Source organism: Condylostylus longicornis, unplaced genomic scaffold (assembly GCF_029603195.1).
Source record: "Condylostylus longicornis isolate FDR11 unplaced genomic scaffold, ASM2960319v2 ptg000096l, whole genome shotgun sequence".
Taxonomy (NCBI): Eukaryota; Metazoa; Arthropoda; class Insecta; order Diptera; family Dolichopodidae; genus Condylostylus; species Condylostylus longicornis.
In genome coordinates, this window is record NW_026578064.1 from 603,224 (window position 1) to 612,117 (window position 8,894).

An 8,894-nucleotide genomic window follows, 5' to 3' on the forward strand; every position below is an offset into this window, starting at 1 on the left:
GAATTTGAAATGCAAGTTTTTTTTAAATTAATATAGCAAAATAAATATAACACTTACATTGTTTAGTTTTATTTTTTCAAAAACTTAGATTTTCGCAATAAGATTCGTAAACAAAATGGCAAATGAATGAAAAGTATGCGAAAGTAGCATTCTGTAGTACCACTTTTGCTACTTTCGCAGACGCAAATTTGCGATTTTCGATTTACATAGTGTCAAAATTTAAAATGCGAGAATCGTTTAGAGAAAGTAGCACTACATAGTACACCACCTGGACCCTAAAAGACAGTGACAGTTCACAGCTGACGAATTTACACGTGTTCTTATGGGATCTGTAGAGGGACCTGTTTTACATCATAAATTTCCCATAAGATCAAATTTTCAAATTTTTAATTAGAAAGAAAAAGTTAAAGTTCAATCTTTTTCTACTTTATTAGTGCTTACATTTTTAAAGGGTTAAACTGAAATTAAAACTTTAAAAAAATGATTTAAAAAAACCTTTCAGGTTCTGTTTTTTTTTTTTTTAAATTTTCAATAAATTCTACACTACAATAAAAAAAAAACAGTGCAGGAGGGCACAAAGGCTCTCTTGGAGAGAATTCTGCGGAAAAATTGAAAAGAGTGCAGCTGCCCCGAGGCTCAGGAGGATCTTGGCAAGCGACCCAGTCGTGCCAAGTCACCTTCTAGCCCCTGGCAACAACTGGGCAAGCCCTGTTACGGAGTCCTTGGACCAGCTGAAGCGACTCATTTCCCTGCAGCTCGGGGGCAGAAGGTCGTTAAAGAAAGAATCAGGCCGACCGTCGATTCGTGTGCGGAGGCCGTTGTCTTGGAAAAAGGTATAATTTGGGCTATTCGCAGCTTCAAGTCCTTCAAGTCGGCAGGTCCAGATGACAAAGTGCCAACTGAATTACAAAGGGCTACGGAGTTTATCCCTCCATGGTTAAAAATCATACACAAAGGATGCATAGACCTAAACCACATTCCAAATATCTGGAATGCTGCTAAGGTGGTTTTTATGCTAAAGCCGGGAAAAACTCTCACAGCTGTCCAAAGATCGAACAGTCTATCATTTCTATTAAAAACTTTTGAAAAGATGTTAGATGTATACATATGGGACGACTTGAACCCAGGTCTGTTGTCTTCGGAGCAACATGGGTATTGCAGAGGCAAATCGACGGAGGCGGTCGTAAATTCTATTGTACGCTACAAACAGGGATTTCTGAATAGCAGGGATGATACAGTAGCTACGTCTCTGGATATCGAGGGGGCCTGCAATAACGTCACTTCGCAGGCGATCTTTGTGGCACTGACGAGCATGTCGATTCATGGATCCATGGCGAGCTTGATACAGCGCATGCTGTTGGCCAGGACTATAAGGACGCTTTTGGGGGGTCATTGTGTCGAACGTTCCTTTGTGAGAGGCAACCCTCGGGGGGGGGGGGGGCGTGCTCTGGCCTCTTTTCTGAAATCCCGTTGTACATCAAATTTTGCGACACCTGGAGGAGGAGGGCTACTAGGTGATCGCTTACGCTGATGATCTGGTGGAAGCTGTCTCTGGCAAGCACCTACATGCCTTAACCTGCAGGTTAACAATGAACCCTCAGGAAATGAAACTGATCATTTACGCCAAGAAGTACAAGGTGCCGAATATGATTCCGCCAACACTTGGTGGGGCGAGGCTTAGCTTTTCCCCGGAGGCTAAATACCTGGGTCTTATTTTGGGTTCTAAGCTAAACTGGAAGTCCAACATCGCAGACAGAATAAGGAGGCTTTATTTATGTATGGACGCCATCGGAAAGAAATGGGGTCTGCAGCCGCGCATGGTTCACTGGCTATACACACCAGTGGTCAGGCTCGTGCTTCTGTACGGAGATCTGGTGTGGTGACCTGCACTTAATGCTTCCGTCAATTTAAAACTGATAAGAAAAGCCCATAGGAAGGCGTGATGATGTGCGTGTCGGAGCTCTATGCTCTACTCCGACACAGGCTCTCGAGATGCTCTTCGAGATGCTGGCGAGGCGGCTGACGGTGAAATCGACCGTGGGCTTGAGAGCTGTGACACAGTGGTTCAATGGTCCCGTGGGTGACTCGACCATATTTCGATCTGGGGAATGTATAACTGGCCGGATCGACTATGTCTCTCCTGCCATTTCATTTACGAAAAAATTTGGCACTTCGGTACCACCTAGGCAAACCTGGTGGGAGGAAGGCAACACATAGCGCGGATTCATTCATTTCTACACTGATGGATCCAAGCTGGATGACAGAGTTGGAGCGGGGGTCTACTCCGGACTGCTGGGCATGGATATTTCCTTTCGTCTGCCGGACCATTACAGCGTCTTTCAGGCGGAGTTGGTCAATGTGAAATCCTGCAGGGAAATCAGTATCATCATCGAAAGCCTTTCAGCAATAAAGGCGTTGGATTCAGAAACATCTACTTCTATAAACGTCTGGGGACTGCAAGTTTCTTCTAAACGAGTTTGCGAATCAGTTGGAAATTAACCTGGTTTGGGTTCCGGGGCACAGCGGAATCCAAGGAAACTGAAGGCCAGATGAGCTGGCGAGGCATGGGACGACTCTTAGGGTTTTACTCTTGGGTAACTCTTGGGTGACGAGGAGGAGGAGGAGGAAGAGGAGGAGGCGGTAGCCCACGTCCTTTTCTCATGTCCGGCTTTGGCTAGGAGGAAGCGGAGATTTCCCGAGTCATCCTTTTGGTTTTGGCAAATGTAAATGCTGGAGGGCTAAGCCGGTTTCTGAAAAGCTCCGGCGGTATCACAACGAGCCTTACTGGCCTATGTATACCTTGCGTTACCGCTTCGACATAACCCAGGCTAACCTAATACATACTTTGACGTTTGTTTGAAAATTTCAATTTAAAATTCTGTGCAAATTTTAATTTTTAAAAAACGTTACCACATTGTTAAAAACATAGCACTTTATGCTGCATTTTAGGAAAGAAACTTAATAACTAGCACTTGATTGGTGAAAATAAATATTAAGTTATTTGATTAGTTATTTTTGGCAACATTTATATGACATGTATAAGAAAACCGTGCTTTATATTTTCGACACCGATACTTTTATTTTACGTATCCACTACGTATAGAACGCATTCAGAAAAAGTAAACAATGTCAAGAGCTTGTACTTTTTGGAATGTGATACTTGGTAAAGTTCACGTCGTCAGCGCATTATTGAAGTCACGGATATATATATATTTTGTGACATTTTATTTCATATGACGACAAATTCGACCTAGAACAACAATACTGTAGCGGTTTTTACAATTTTTTTAAATATTTTCTCTCAAATGTCGGAGCTTTTACATTTTTAAAACAACAGTGAATTAATTTAACGTGTAAAATTATTCGACACTTACATACCCACTCCAAAAAAAAATAATAGGCCAGATTCAACAAAAAAGGGCCAAAATTTTTAATATGATTAGTTTTAAAAGTAAAACGATGTTGATCGTCCAAATTTAAATTTATTTGTTATTTTTAAAACTTATTTGTATAATAAGTTTTAAATTGAAAAACAAAAAATATAACGGAAACTTTAATAGATATACGTATTGTGTATGGGATAAAAACAAAAATAACCAAACAAACAAAACTTAATATGTACTTATAACAAAAAATATAAAAACATGGCAATAATATAAATTAAAAAACTATTAAAATTTCAAAATTACATGTACTTATATAAACATCTAACTAGTACAGCTCATTCAGTACAGATTAATTTAATCCTTTTTAATCAGTTATTATTTAAGCAAAATATTTGGCTAAGTTATTATTACCCTAACGAATTTCGGAAGGACAAGTTTAATTTGTTTTGTAACTTTCATTAGCTAATTCTATTTTTATTCGTTGAAAATATAGTAAAATCTTGGATTCAATTTATTTAAAAAGCCAAAGGGTTTGCCATAGGTATAAGGTTTAGTCATATCATAAACAACTTCTTAACAGATTAAGAAATTTAATAATTAAAGTCTTAGGGTATTTGATTATATTAATGAAATAAAATATACACCAACTTAAAATAGCGATGATGATTTCCTAAATAAAATCATGTATGTACTTTCAAAATTTACTTTAAAAATTAAATTAAAGAAATAAAAAACTCACGATTTTCAAATGTGCGTGAATTTTTCGTTTTATTAAAAAAGTCACATTATTTAAAGTCACATTATTTTAAAGTCACATTTAAGTTTTATTAAAAGTTCTGGGCTGTCTTAAAGTTTTCTGTTTTACTAGTACAAGCTTTTAAATAAAAACAATTCAAAGAAGATGACTTTGACCAAATTTTTTAATACTCAAGATTAAATACTATCTCCAATATAAAAAGTTGGTGCATAATTTTATATATCTTAATTTAAAAAATGAATTAAAATTTTCTTAAAATTTAAAAAGTGGGGCTAAATATGAAAAAATGGGCCATAGGATCAAAAAAATTTGAAGAGGAAAAATGGACCACGTCGGCCCATTCGAGGCCAAAGTAGCAACACTGATAAACACATATCAAAAGACAAGTAAGACAAGCCGGAAATGTTAGTTTTGAGCTAGACCCTTAGGGTCTGATCGTCTATCTTGCTATATTATCCAGAAAGTGTGTAACTATCATATACTTGTATAATGTAATTTTCGAGTGAGAAAAATTATTCCGATTGCGTATTTCGTTTATCATAATTGTATACAAAAATTTCTCAATGTTTTTGAAAGTGAAACATTCAGTCGATAAATTGAGAGAACATGCAAAAATCCAATAAAAAAATTAGTAATCTTATTGGAAAAGTGAAACATTCATTAGAAAATACCTATAATTCTGATTTGAAAGTGAATAAAAAGTGATTAAAAAAGCAAGATACACGAACAGGCTGTTGGAATAATTTTTATACCTTGAAGCAGAAAAACAAAAAATTTGTAAAAAGTTCGTGAAAAGTTTTTAACTCTTTACATGTTACTTCCTTTGTACACATATAAATAAAATTAAAAAAAATTATTTTTTAATTAAAAAAAAAAAATTTTATATCGAAACTAGAATTTTTATTTGATAAAAAATGTTTTTGACATAATTTAAAAATAGGTTTTTTCTTTACCTGTAAGCAATACATTTTTAACCCAAGTATTTATTTTTTACATAAAATAATTTCTAAATAGAGAGCTAAAAATTTCATGATTCCTTTCAAAATTTGGAATTTATGAAATTTACAATAATGAAATCCTTTTAATAAAATTTTTTAAAATTACAAATTGAAATATGGAAATTTAAAACAACTTTGATTGCTTATTTAGTTATTTTTTTGTTAATGTTGAGATACCTTTTTCTTACACTGAAATGTTGAAAAAAATACATTCGCACTAACTTTTTTTCCAAATTTGTCGAAATAAAAAAATGCTAAGAAACAAAATCAAACAGGAAATCATAAGTGGAACCGAATTATTTCCAAAAAAAAATTGGAAATTTTTAAAAAATTTGAAAATTGCATCTGAAATATTATAGAAGAAGGAAGTACATATATCGAAATTGAAATTCTATTTCATTTCTACATGTGGACTTTATTTATAACAATTTATTTATAATAATTTTTTTTGAAATAAAGTCGATTTGACTTTGTTTCAATGAACTTGTATAAAAGTTTAACGTTTTCGTTCAATCAATTTAAGGAAATCTTTGTTGTAAACTCCCTAGACTACCTAGGGATCAATAAACTCCCTACCATTACAAAACCTAGTTTGAATTTTCTCTAAAAAGGATTAAATTCAAACGTAAATGTAAATGAATTCCAAAATCCAACTCGTGATCAAGCATAACCCCATGATCACAAAAGGCTCTCAGCTTCACGACTCGACACTTACCAACGTTAAGTTTCTAACCATTTACCCGACACCAATCCCAGGAACTATCTAAATCCCCATGCAACTCCAGACGAACAACCTCCAAAACTAAAACGCGTGGAACCAACAACAGAACCAAAAGCATCATTAATCGCTACCAAAAAAAGTGTGCGACCCAAATTGCTTTCCTGTGGAACACCCGACCCTGAACAGTAGACATAGGCTTAGCAGAACGCAAAAAAAAACTTATGTATATAATCTGCACGTCAAACAGGAATAGACCCACTCTCAGAATTCCTGATGCGGAATAGTATCAGAAGCCTTACTTACATCTGTAACAATAACACCGACCTGACCACCACCCTCAATAATATTAATGGTATCGAAGGCAAACCCAACCAAATTAGTAATTTTCAGATATTTCTGAAAACCATGCTGGCAGGAGTGAATAAAAGGACCCTTTCCTTGAATGGGAACAACATACGACTCCTTCCAAGTTGAAGGAAAAGCAGAAGACACCAAATATACTACACCGAACATCATTAAGATATACCTCATACACACACCACACAGAGACCTTAAACTATTATACGCAAAGCAAAATCTGGCATAATCCGCCGAAGACCTCCAATCACAAATTCTCAACCGCAACTGAGGGGTATACCAAGGAGACGATTTGACCTGGAAAGTGAGGATGGTTGAGTTCAAGTTTGCAGATCTTAAAAAGTAGTTCTTATGTTTTCAGCGCTATTCTGCAAAAGAAAATTCAAAAACTGAAAAAAAAGTTCTAAAAATAAAAACGTCCCACTGAAACCATCTGTTTTTGGCATGTCAATTTTATTTTCTCACTTTAGTTTTAAACCTTGGTGTTGGTAAGTTAATATTATTAATTTATTCTTGTTTAAAAAAAATTAATAAAAAATGGATACTGATGGCAAAAAAAGATAAAGGAAAGTAATTTTCTCTTAAACAACATCTTACTAAGCAGCTTCCAAAAAAAACTTAACAGAATAAAAAAACATCGAAATTTTTTACAACAAAAATCTAATGTATTAAAAATGTATTTGCTGGCAGCCTAAAGAATAGGAAGAAGAAGATCCATACCTACAGTGCAAAATTATTTTAATGTTATAAAAACTATTAAATGTTGCTAGAAGATTAGCAAATTTTTTGGCTATTTGCTCTCTGGAATAAGAAAACTCTGGATGTACTTCAAGAATGTTGTTTAAAACTACTCCTCACATCACACTCCTCTTTCTTCGCCACGAGCAGAAGTCGTTTTCTAACTTCAGTCTTTCAGTTATGAGGGGTTTGGTTTCTGCATTGGACCATCTTTTTATGCTATTTTCTTCTATATAACGGCGACGGAGTTGCCTACCACCCGGGAGATCCCGTTATATATAATCTTTATAATCTACAACCCCTTTATTTATAATCTACAATCTGCAACACCACTAATCTGCCACAAATCACACAAAGCAATGTCGTCGAGAAACTCTGACTCAAAGCTCAACGGGACATTAGAAGTCAAATAAAATTGATCATTATCCGAGGAAACTTATTCAAGACACGGCAAACTAATATCACTCACAAACATAAAATTAACTTAAGAATTCAAAAAAAGACACAACCTTACGACCAGCATCCAAACCAGGGGTAAAGTGACAAATAGGACAAGATATACAAGGACGAGCAACCGATACTAATCTTCACATACACACAGATTGAAACATATCGCAAGGCGGAAGAGACACAAGCCCAGACAGGAACGTTGACCTCACGGTCAAGAAAACCTCATCACTTTCCGAACCTATACTTTCCAGCATATCCGCTCGAAACATCTGAAAATCAAACGAAAAAAGTTCCTCACTAAAAAAGTCACCATTAAGCAAGCCCCAGAAAAAGCAACGACATGATGCGAAAAAAACTGGGACAGCAAAAGCGCACCTCTAGTTTAAGTGCAAAGTAATTTTGATAAAAAACACATTCTGTAGCCCTCCCACCGGCCAGACAAACCACAACTAGTTTTCGAGTTAGACCGCATCTCCGAACTTTGCCCGCCAAAATGCGCACCTGTACGGGTTAATTCAGTGGCAGCAACAACCGCCCAAAGTGTTCCTCATTAACAGCAAACCTAAACGATGCATAAAGCCCTGCAACCATTTTCGTAACCGAACACGACCTCAACCGCACAACATTGGCAACATGAAAGGACATATCCAGAGCCAACCCAGGCGCAAAGACAATCCTAATTTTAGGCACTGACACCTGTTAGGCGGCGATTTGCGCTAACATTTATATACAAGAACCACCAATACAAACCAATAAAAATTTTATTATTGCCTCTTTCCAACAGCAATTAATATTTTCCCTTTTTTAATATAGAGAAAAATTATGAAGAAGTTTTGAACGACATAGAGACCCTTTATAATGAGATAAAGAAGCGTCATCGACAGATTTTGTGCCCGTACCTCGAGTACAGCGTGTTTAATAAAAAAAAGACGCTCTTCCAAACTAGTCATCAGTCTATAGAATTATTATTTTCCCTGTCCAGCAATTATTATTTTCCCTTTTTTTATATATAGAATAATTATAAAAAAAAAAACAATTTAACTTTTTTCTTTCTTTGCAATTCATATATTAACGATTTATTGAATTCATTAACAAATTTTACTTTTCTTTACTATGACTTCATATAAACTAAGTATATAATTTCAATATAAAATTTAGCTCTCTTTATGTATAAGCTCGATGCGACGGTTTTTCTAATACTGCGTTCTTGATCTGGAATTTTTCATCCTATTTATAGATCTAGAAAAAATTTATCCAAACGATTGTGCAACAACGATACACCTAACCAGTCCCAATTTTTTGGTTGATAACGTTTTCTTGTATATAGAACAGACGACGCAGTTCACTGAACATAAAAATACAATGTAATTTTATATACACTGGGCCGTTATTTGTTGTTGTAACCACTTTGTATTATTATATACAATATTTCCCCTTTTCATATATTTTTTATTTCATTCGCTCGTTCTCTTTAATTCACTCCACCA